Source organism: Ostrinia nubilalis, chromosome 28, assembly GCF_963855985.1.
Source record: "Ostrinia nubilalis chromosome 28, ilOstNubi1.1, whole genome shotgun sequence".
In the NCBI taxonomy this organism is placed as follows: Eukaryota; Metazoa; Arthropoda; class Insecta; order Lepidoptera; family Crambidae; genus Ostrinia; species Ostrinia nubilalis.
The window spans coordinates 5,162,377-5,172,860 of NC_087115.1; the positions used below are offsets into that span (position 1 = coordinate 5,162,377).

General features: G+C 42.0%; 1 long non-coding RNA gene and 1 other non-coding gene across 2 annotated transcripts in view; both read right to left on the reverse strand.

The window, feature by feature from the left end:
- Window positions 1–10,484, reverse strand: part of LOC135085330 (uncharacterized) — a 271,536-nt gene that overhangs the window by 33,467 nt on the left and 227,585 nt on the right. The window lies entirely within an intron of this gene.
- On the reverse strand, window positions 6,772–6,844 carry Trnav-uac (transfer RNA valine (anticodon UAC)). Its single transcript has one exon. It is a non-coding gene; the product is annotated as a tRNA-Val (tRNA).

Sequence of the window (10,484 nt, forward strand, 5' to 3'; positions counted from 1 at the left end):
TTATCTTAACCGGCAGACAGTGGTGACTGAGTTTGTTGCGGCGCTTCTTCTCAGCACTTGCCAAATGTTGGTCTCGAAGCGCTGGTAGGGTAAAAAGATTCTGAGACATGTAGAGGCTCCTTAAGAGCAAAATGACAATTTGTAAGAACTATTTATTAGTCCAAACAAATAAAGAAATTTTGACTTTGACTTTGACTTTGACTTTGACTTTGACTTTGACTTTGACTTTGAGCTTTCTTATAAATATCAATAATTTCGTAATCACAGTTAAGTACCTACTTGTACTTGATACTTACTAAAGTTTTCGAGTGGCGACCAAGGGCCGGAAGACGTAGTGTGGGCAGGCCCACCACTGGGCGGACCGACGATCTGGTGGAGGCCGCGGGAAGTACATGGATGCGGGCAGCACAGAACCGGTCGTTATGGAAAGCCTTGGGGGAGGCCTTTGTCCAGTTTTGGACGTCATTTGGCTAATACAGTATACTTGATACTTAATTATGATTGACTCCTATCCGTAGAGTCTGCCACTTTTCTCGTGGATGTCGTAAGAGGCGACTAAGGGACAAATATGCGAACATCAGGCCTCCCCAACCCATCTGGCCAGCGTGGGGAGTATGTTGTTCTAGACCTTAATATAAGTACTTACTGAATAAAAAGCTTTGATAATGGGTTGTCCTCCTACAGCTCCAACTCCTAAGCATGACCCTCTATTTACCAGAGGCAAATGGAGGATTCGCTGAGAGAAGTCGCTGACATAACCCGACGGATTAGCAAGCTGAAGTGGCAATGGGCAGGGCACATAGTACATACCGATAGTGGAAGTATCAATTAATGTAAGGGACATTTTGGCCAAAATGAGTTATATATACCAACGCATTCAGAATTTTCGGCTCTATCGATTGGTATACTTGAAATGTTGATATCTTTAAAAAAATGTCCCTTACCTTAAACATTTTTAGTCGTCTGAATACGACTTTTGGGGAAACAAATGATTTAAAGGACGTAAATTCCTTTTAATAATACAATTCAGCCCTTACCCTAAACTGTTGGTTTTAACTTTTGAACTCATTGAACCTTACTTCATTTAAAACTTTTTGATTTATCATAATTAGGCCCTTACGTTAATATTATGCATATAGGATATCAATTACTTTTTTTGGTGGTGATATGCATTTAATGCCTCCCACTCCTACTACACTTATGAACACTAAGTTGTCTTGTTTCTGTCTTTTTTCTGTTCATTTTTACGCAGTTGGGTTTTTGACCGAGGGGCTGAAGGCTCTTCAGAAGCTGTTCAATTCCGTCATCCTCGAAGGAAAAACGCCTACGGTATGGCACAGAAGTGTGGTGACACTCTTCTTCAAAAAAGGCGACAAAACCTTGTTGAAGAATTATAGACCCATCTCACTTCCGAGCCATGTCTACAAGCTGTTTTCGAGAGTCATTACGAATCGTCTCGCTCGTAAGCTCGATGACTTCCAGCCTCTCAATCTCTCAATCGCTTTAGTACACCACATACATACGCCACGGCAGATTATACAGAAGACCGAGGAGTATAGTCAGTCACTTTGCCTGGCGTTTGTGGACTATGAGAAAGCTTCGATCGAGACCTGGGCAGTACCTACTACAGTTTCTCCAACGGTGTCAAATTGACTACCTATTTTTTTTTTTTTTTTTTATGTGATAGGAGGCAAACGAGCAAACGGATCACCTGATGGTAAGTGATTACCGTCGCCCATAGACACCCGCAGACCCAGGGGCGTTACAGGTGCGTTGCCGGCCTTTAAGGTAAAGATACGCTCTCCTCTTGAAAGCTTGAAACCTATATCGATACATCGAAATGTTGAAAGGCTTGTACGAAAACGCCACAATGTCGTTCCGTCTCCAGGATCAAGACTCGAAACCAGTTGCAGCAGCAGGCAGGGGGAACTGAAAACTCCGAAACTGTTTCTGGACTGGAACGGATTCGGCATAAATATCAACGGTGAGTAAATAACCCACCTTCGATTCGCAAACGATATCATAGCCATGGCTGAGACCGTGGAAGATCTAGGCACAATGCACAATGGCCTGAGTCGAGCCTCTCAACAAGGGGGTCTTAAAATGAAACATGGACAAGACAAAATCATGTCAAATGTCCGTGTTACACCCACTCCTCTAAAGGTTGGATACTCTACACTCGGCAGTTGTTGACACTTATATATACCTAGTACAAACAGTCCAGTTAGGCTGGTTATAGTGTCACGCGGACCGTCCAGTGCGGATCCGCTTCACACAGCCGATCTGTAAACTTCGAGGAAGCGTTTTAGAGTAATGCGGTCCGCAGGAATCGCTCGCTCCCTATCAGTTCATACAGATTGGCTGTGCGGAGCGATCAGCACTGACGGTCTGCGTGACACTAAAACCAGCCTTAGGTAGGTCTAACTTCGAGGAAGAGGTCAATCGTCGAATCCAACTCGGCTGGCAACGTTCAGGAAGCTTCGTGATATTCTCACGTCTGAAATATCGCACTGTCTCAAGACAAAAGTCTTTGATAACTTATGGATCTGAGACGTGGTCGCTTACTGTGGGCCTCATAAGAAGACTCAAGGTCAAAGGCGATGGAGCGTGCTATGCTCGTAGTGATTGAACCAGAAATGACGTGATCCGCAGGAGAACCAAAGTGACTGACATAGTCCGCAGAATCGCTAAAATCAAGTGGCAGTGGATGGAGCTCGTAGCTGGCAAAGCTGATGGCCGCTGGGGCAGAAAAAGCTGGAAGACGTAATGTGCTGCAGACCCCCACTAGGTCGACCGACGATCTGGTGAAGGTTGTAGGAGGTGCCTGGATGCGGGCGGCGCAGGACCGGTTGTTGTGGAAATCCTTGGGGGAAGACCTTTGTCCAGCAGTGGACGTCATTAGGCTAAAACGAATGAACGATGATTGAAAAAAAAAACCTAACTGCGTAAAAATGAACAGAAAAAGATAGAAACAAGACAACTTGTTCACAAATGCAGACGTAGGCATCATCAGTGACTAAATGTTTTGTTGGTGATGTGTATTTGATACCTCCAACTGCATTTGTGAACACTAAGTTGTCTTGTTTCTATCTCTTCTCTTCGTTTTGTTAATGAATACTCGAATGCAACCTCTACTTACATCAGGTTTCAATGTTAAAATTGTCAAGTTACAATAATATTACTGTCGTGTTTATTCTTAAATGTACCTTACAACATACATGACATTCCATACTGTGAAATTTCAACATTGTAAGGTACAGTCAAGCTCGTTTTTTTAATGTAAGGGACATGCTATCTTTTAAACTACCCATTTTTAGAAAATTTGGCGTTTATATTATGAAAGAACAGAAAATTCTAAGAAACTTTGCCATAGAAACTATTTAAATCGTAACATCACATAAAAAGATATTGAGGTATAAAGAAAAAAAAAATCGTTTTTTGGCTCTCCTGAAAAGTCGTGTTTTGTCCCTTACAGTAATTGATATTTCCACTATCGATACGCAGAACTGACGGCCGATGGGGCAGCAAGGTTCTGGGGTGGAGGCCGCGTAGCGGAAAACGCAGCGTGGAACGTCCACCGACGACATGTATAAAGGTAGCAGGAAGGCGCTGGACGCAGGCCGCTACCAACCGGGCAACATGGAAAGCATTGGGGGAGGCCTATGTTCAGCAGTGGACGTCCTATGGCTGAGATGATGATGATGATGATGAAATGGAGGATTTGGTCTACCTTCCCCAACGCTGGCCAGACGGGTTGAGGAGACAGGAGGTCTGAGTATTTAAAATACTTAGATAACACCTATCTAAATTGATCATTAATATTGTAGACACTATCAAATCGATGCTACCTAAATACCTAGCAGATGCGTATTTCGGATGATAGAATAGGTAGGCCTACCTAGCTAAGTATCTATACAAGTACCTTTGTACAGTCAGCGTCAACTAGTTCGTGACACCCAAAGTAGCCAAAAAGTTCGCAACACGTCTTTGTTACAATGAATGAGGGCTATCGTTTTTATACTTAACAGTTGGCACCCCTGGCGATTGACAGGACCTTACTCTACAGTGGCGCCATCTTGATGAGTGCAAATGCGATAGTCCTCCTACCACTTTCGCGCTCACCAGTTGGTGCCACTGTCTTCGCTACTAGCAAGTGACAGGACCTTACTCTACAGTGGCGCTAACTGGTGAGCGCTAAAACGATAGCCCTCATTGGAATAAGGTTGTGTTGTCAACTTTTTGGCCACTTTGTTATAGATGACCCACGCTGAACTGTCCCACCAAATTCAATGACAGGGGGCGCTACCATCGTTCAACTATATGGTTTCCAACTGAATTGCAAAAATCGGAACCAGCGATCCGGTATTGACGGTCAATGTCATGGATAGGACAGTTCAGTATTTTGGAACTATATTTGACGCTGTAGGTACATTAAAAACCTCTAAAATCAAGTAAAGTCGTCCTCAACCAAGGATAAACACGTAACGAAGAAAAAACCGTTGTTTTACTTTATACCGTAAGAAGGTGGTGATAGAGCCAGGCGGACCTAGAACAAGCCCTACTACCATCCAAACCGACCAAAAATCTTTGCTTCCATTGAGAATCGAACCTGAGACCACTGGACTGACTGACCTATGCAACGAATAAATTGTAGTAGGTAAGTTCTTCCCTTTCTATGATCTGAGGTAGGTAAGTACCTTAATGATAATTATCACATTGTTAATAATAGAGGAAAATAGATAAGGAAAAACCTATTCATAATCTGTCTTAGATTAATTAACATCTTTACAATCAATTGATGACTCAGTAACTTCTTTAAATAAAAGAAAAAAAGAAAGAAAAAATATTTATTCAGTGAAAACGACGAAAAAACTCACGCGCGTATTCACAAGCATTACTATGAGGTCTCACAGTGCCCGTGGCCGTACAGGGTCACATAAGAACCAATCACATAGCTCTATTCAACGCTGTGCGTTCGATGTGCTGCTTCACCGTTTGTGAAACGGGCGTCAATTCTAGTACAAAAAATTCAACGTTATGAAAAAATTATCTAAAAGAAGAGGCAGGAGAGGGGAAAAGCGACTCTCTTTAATATTAAAGTAGGTACCTACTAGCTTTTGCCCGCGGCTTCACCCGCGTGAAATTTCGTTTGTCACAGATCGTCATAAATTATAGCCTATTGTTATTCTGGGTTATAAACAATAATACTGTAAAGTTTCATCAAAATCCGTATAGGCCAGTAGAATTAAACACAAAAATTGATTAAATCGGAAATAATTCCTACAAAAAATTTTTTTGCTTTAATGGCTTCATTGGTTGCCCATTAAGACTCTCCTAAGTTTTCGACTTCGACGGAGTTGTGCTTAAGTGGTGGGGGCCCCCGAAAGGGGCGTTTTTTCGGTTTTCCGGTTATACCGCGTAAAGGACATGCCCTATCGAAAAGTGGTCTTCATGACGGTTGAAGGGCACTTAATCCTGCATTGAATAAGACCAAATTCATATGTTTTGGACAAACCGTTCTCGCGCTAAAGTTCGGCAAAGTAGAAAATATACGTATAATTAATGACCCTCTCCACGTCCAATGGCTTGTTACCCACATGCTTCCAAGCCTTGTAAAGGGTCGCCTTAACCAGTGTAACCCTAACAAGGCTCACGAGTTTGATTCGCTTATCCTTGTTCGTCCCAGCCGTTCCTTAACTGCGGTTGCTGCACCTCTTCCTGGCACTCTCCTGAATGACTCTGTGTTACCTAATGTGGCTGCCCCTCTTCCTTGTACCCTCCTGTACGATTTCATTGCTTAGCCATATGCCTGGTCCAAGGTTCGACGCCACAAAATCAACTTTAACACGAAAATAGTTTAAATACTATTTCCCGTGCTTGCAACATTTTTCTTTACTGCTTCGCCTCTATTAGTCGTAGAGTGATTGTATATATCCTATAGCCTTCCTCAATGTATGAGCTATTCAACACAAAAATAATGATTTCAATCAAACTAGTAATTCTTAAGATTAGCGCGTTCAAACAAACAAACAAAAAACTCTTCAGCGTTTTAATATGAACTTGTTGTTGTTGATTTTTGGCGTCGAACCTTAGACCAGGCATACGGCTAGGCAACGTAGTCATGCAGGAGGACACAAGGAAGAGGGGCAGCCACAGTAGGTAACACAGAGTCGTTCAGGTGAGTGCCAGGAAGAGGTGCAGCAACCGCAGTTAAGGAACGGCTGGGACGAACAAGGATAGGCGCATCAAGCTCGTAAGCCTTGATAGGGTTACACTGGTTGAGGTGGCCCTTTTCAAGACTTGGAAGCCTGTGGGTAACAAACCATTGGACGTGGAGAGGGTCATTAATTATACGTATATTTTCTACTTTGCCGAACTTTAGCGCGAGAACGGTTTGTCCAAAACATATGAATTTGGTCTTATTCAATGCAGGATTAAGTGCCCTTCAACCGTCATGAAGACCACTTTTTGATAGGGTAAGTCCTTTACGCGGTATAACCGGAAAACCGAAAAAATGCCCCTTTCGGGGGCCCCCACCACTTAAGCACAACTTCGTCGAAGTCGAAAACTTAGGAGAGTCTTAATGGGCAACCAATGAAGCCATTAAAACAATAAAATCTTTTGTAGGAATTATTTCCGATTTAAAAGCTAATTCTACTGGACTAGTAGTAGTTTTTGCGTGAAAGTGTAACAACATCCAGACATCCAAACTTTTGCATTTATAATAATAGTAGGATGAAAAGAAATCAAAGAATAAAAATGCAAAAAATATGATTCCGGCCAGGATCGAACTGGCGGCCTTCTGCGTGTAAAGCAGATGTGATAACCACTACACCACGGAACCCGTTGCATGTGAGAATGAAATTATCAATTTATTAATACGTACTCTACAATAAACGTACTGGTTACAACTAAATTATTACAAAAATGCTTTAAATTTTTTTTAAATGTTTTTTTCCAAATCAAATTCTCGTAATTAATGTTAGAGAAAAAGAACACAAAAATTGCAATTTTTTTTTGTTTCGAGTTAGATAGACGTGCCACCTAGCGGCGAAATTTGGAACTATCAGCAACCTTGCTTGGTTGCACAGAGTTGGTATTCTTAGAAACGGAAAATTCTGCTAGATGGCGCTTAGAGTGATTGAAAATTGAAAATTCATACAATAATAGCAGTGATTAAAAATATTTCTTAACGATCCGGTAGCGATAAATTAGCAAGATGAAGGTCAAAGAATTTATTAGCCTTGCTGTAAATTCATTCATTTTATTCCTAAATTATTATTTTTTCTTACATAAATTATTCGTAGATAAGTAAGCAGGTAGTTAGGTATTTTCTATTTTATTTAAATATGTTTGCAGCTGTTGCCTTACATTTTTAAGATTTTCCTCGTTATTCTTAAATTTTTTTTTTATTAAACACTAACTAATCCATATTACGGCGAGAAATTAACTTTATTTGATTCTTAATCACCCAACTTTTTGATAAAGCCATAGCGCACAGTGGAGTTAATCATTACTTTTATTTAATTTATTTATTTATTTAATTACACAGGCTTAAAGCTTTTTAAAGGTAAATATAAATCTTTGAAGCATAATAATGTTTAAGAATGTTGCTCATTCGTAAATAAATTGACATAGCAAACGTGATTTCAAGCTATTAGATTACACATTAAGCAGTAATTGGCTAGCTAATTGGTTTAACTACAATTAAAACCTTCGAGCGTTATCGGTGGCGCCCTCTGGTAAAGGTCGCGGCACGCAAGACGGTAGCGCCACCTACAACTTGGGGTAGGGATACCACAATTTTGTTTTATTTTTAAGCGGGATTTATAAGTATTTCTTAGTTATATGTATTATTTTCTTTCATTTGAAATTAATTGAAGCTATCACTTAAGTATGGGTATAGGTACGAGTAGCGACTGTAGAATAGAATAGAATACCTTTATTCAGCATTAACATTTATGTGCATAATTCAAATTCAAACGTCCGAAGAAGAAAAGGCGCCCGCTCAGCGAAAATCGTGACATGACACAAGTCGTCAAGTCACGAAGCTGGTTTTCAGCGGGTACCAACATGGGGGTTATTATTACGCCAAATAAGCGCCTTTTTGACACGTAGCGTACCTACATACCTATTACTTTGTCTAGTAGGGTCGGTGTTAGAGATGTGCAATAGAATAATCTTTAGTTCTACCTATGTATTTGATACAAAATTGCATCGAGGATCGAAGGGGACAATGCTAAATCTCATGGGGTTGGTCACCCTACCATCTTGATAAGTCATTGACCCTCGTGCTGCGGCGTCGTAACTCACGGCACAATCATGACGGAGCACTGGGGGCATGTATTGATCAGCGTGACTGCCCGAATTATAGAGAAATATACCTACTTAGGGTTACGACGCAGGGTTCTTTACCTTAAAAGCAGAAGGAACCCTTAGAATTAGACTTCATAGTTTGGTCGGCTTCTGATTTGTATGAGGAATCGGCCGATACCAAATCGGTGTATTGTCTGCACTTCCATACTCATGTTCGTATAGAGGTGTTTGAATAACCAATCAGATTTCATTATTTCGACATCATCTCTCCGCTCAGCTTCGATTATTCAAACACATCTCCTCTCTTCTCCGCTTTGGTGGAAACCCGGCTTTTAGAAAAGAGTTTTTCTGCCAGTCAGTCAAGAACGACTCTTTTTTTGAGGTTGAGTAGACATAACGGATCCTCATCATCATCATTCTTAAGGCAGATCACAGAAGGGATCTCTTCTCTCCCTTCTATGATCTGAAGTTGGAAGTAACCAAAGAGCGTAATAATGCACGATCTTCCACTTTGTTCATCTACAGCCATTTATTTTATTTCTTAATAGGTATGTAAGTAGGCCCCTTTTCAGGGCATGATTGTATGATTTTGTCTCAATTATCTTACCCTACACCGCCAGCAGGGCAACATATCGGCTGGTGCTCGAAGTGGCTGAAGAAACTCAGTCGCCTTTGGTATGGTTGCATGCTTTAGCATGTTACTGTTTTGTCACCCCATAAGGATCAAAAGCAATTAAAAATCAAATTCATTTAACTATTTTTTATTGGCGGTCAAGCTGTAGCTCCTGCAGGCTAATTCTGGCTACACAGGGGTTGCAGCGGTGGGAACGAGAGGTGGGAATAGTCCCGTAACTATTTTTTGCAAGTAGGCCCCTAAATAATACTTTTACACGTCCCAACCCTACTACCACTGCTTCGGGACAATAATAATTATGGGCCAGTGATGAGAAGCGCAAGAAACTCAGTCACTATACTCAATATATAATTTCCAATTAAATTCAAGTCTAGATTTCAATCAATACGATAGCAAAGATTTGTATCATGTTTCACGGAATAGACCGTAGATTTTATTTATAGTATGATGAATCTATATGCAAATTTCTAAATGCGTACGCGTCGCAATAGATCGCAAATAAGTAACGCCGCTTCTGTCCTGGTGGAACGTGGTCGAACCAAGCAAACTTGGCGAAGCACTGTGGCAGACGAGGCGTAGAAGATCGGCAAGACTTGGAGCGAGATCAAACGCGAAGCTCAAGACCGAACGCGATGGAGGACTGTTGTGGACGCCCTCTGCCCCATCTAGGGGACATAGGACCTTAAGTCAAGCTTCTGTCCTGCCTTCATACTGCATACTAATCTACGGATAAATAAAGCTAGTCTACGGATAAATAAAGGACGTAACACGTAAGCACACTTAACAACCTGGAAAGGGATCGTAACCGTATCAACTTGAGGCTGTCAGTATTCTTTGTATGAAACTCCATACTGCAACGCACACTCCATGGCGGCGCAACCAGTCGCCGGCTACCAACAACGGCTCTATAGAGAGTTACTCACCTGGTGTCCGTTTGGTTGCGCCTGCATACATTTTGTTGGTAGCGGCGACTGGTTGCGCAGCCATGTTGTCCCGGTGAAATATAGCCCTAATGGTGCTCGCGCGGCAAACTCAACATCCTGCTCACTCAAGAGCAGAGCGAGCAGGATGACCAGCGTGCCGCGCGAGCAAATTCGCCCAGTCTGGACGCACCATAATGTAAACGCCTCGCCTCGCGGTTGACAGCTCGCGAAAGGCGAGACGGTGTTGATCCCTTTCCGAGTTGATAAATCTGCTATGATCTTTATTCCTTCTTCATTCTTTAGCTAGGAGACGCGTCCACTGCTGGACAAAGGCCTCCCCAAGGATTTCCATAATGACCGGTCCTGCGCTGCTGGCATTTAACGCTTCCCGCAATGAGGGCTATCGTTTTAGCGCTCACCAGTTAGCGCCACTGTAGAGTAAGGTCCTGTCACTTGCTAGTAGCGAAGACAGTGGCACCAACTGGTGAGCGCTAAAGTGGTAGGAGGACTATCGCATTTGCACTCATCAAGATGGCGCCACTGTAGAGTAAGGTCCTGTCAATCGCCAGGGGTGCCAACTGTTAAGTATAAAAACGATAGCCCTCATTTTA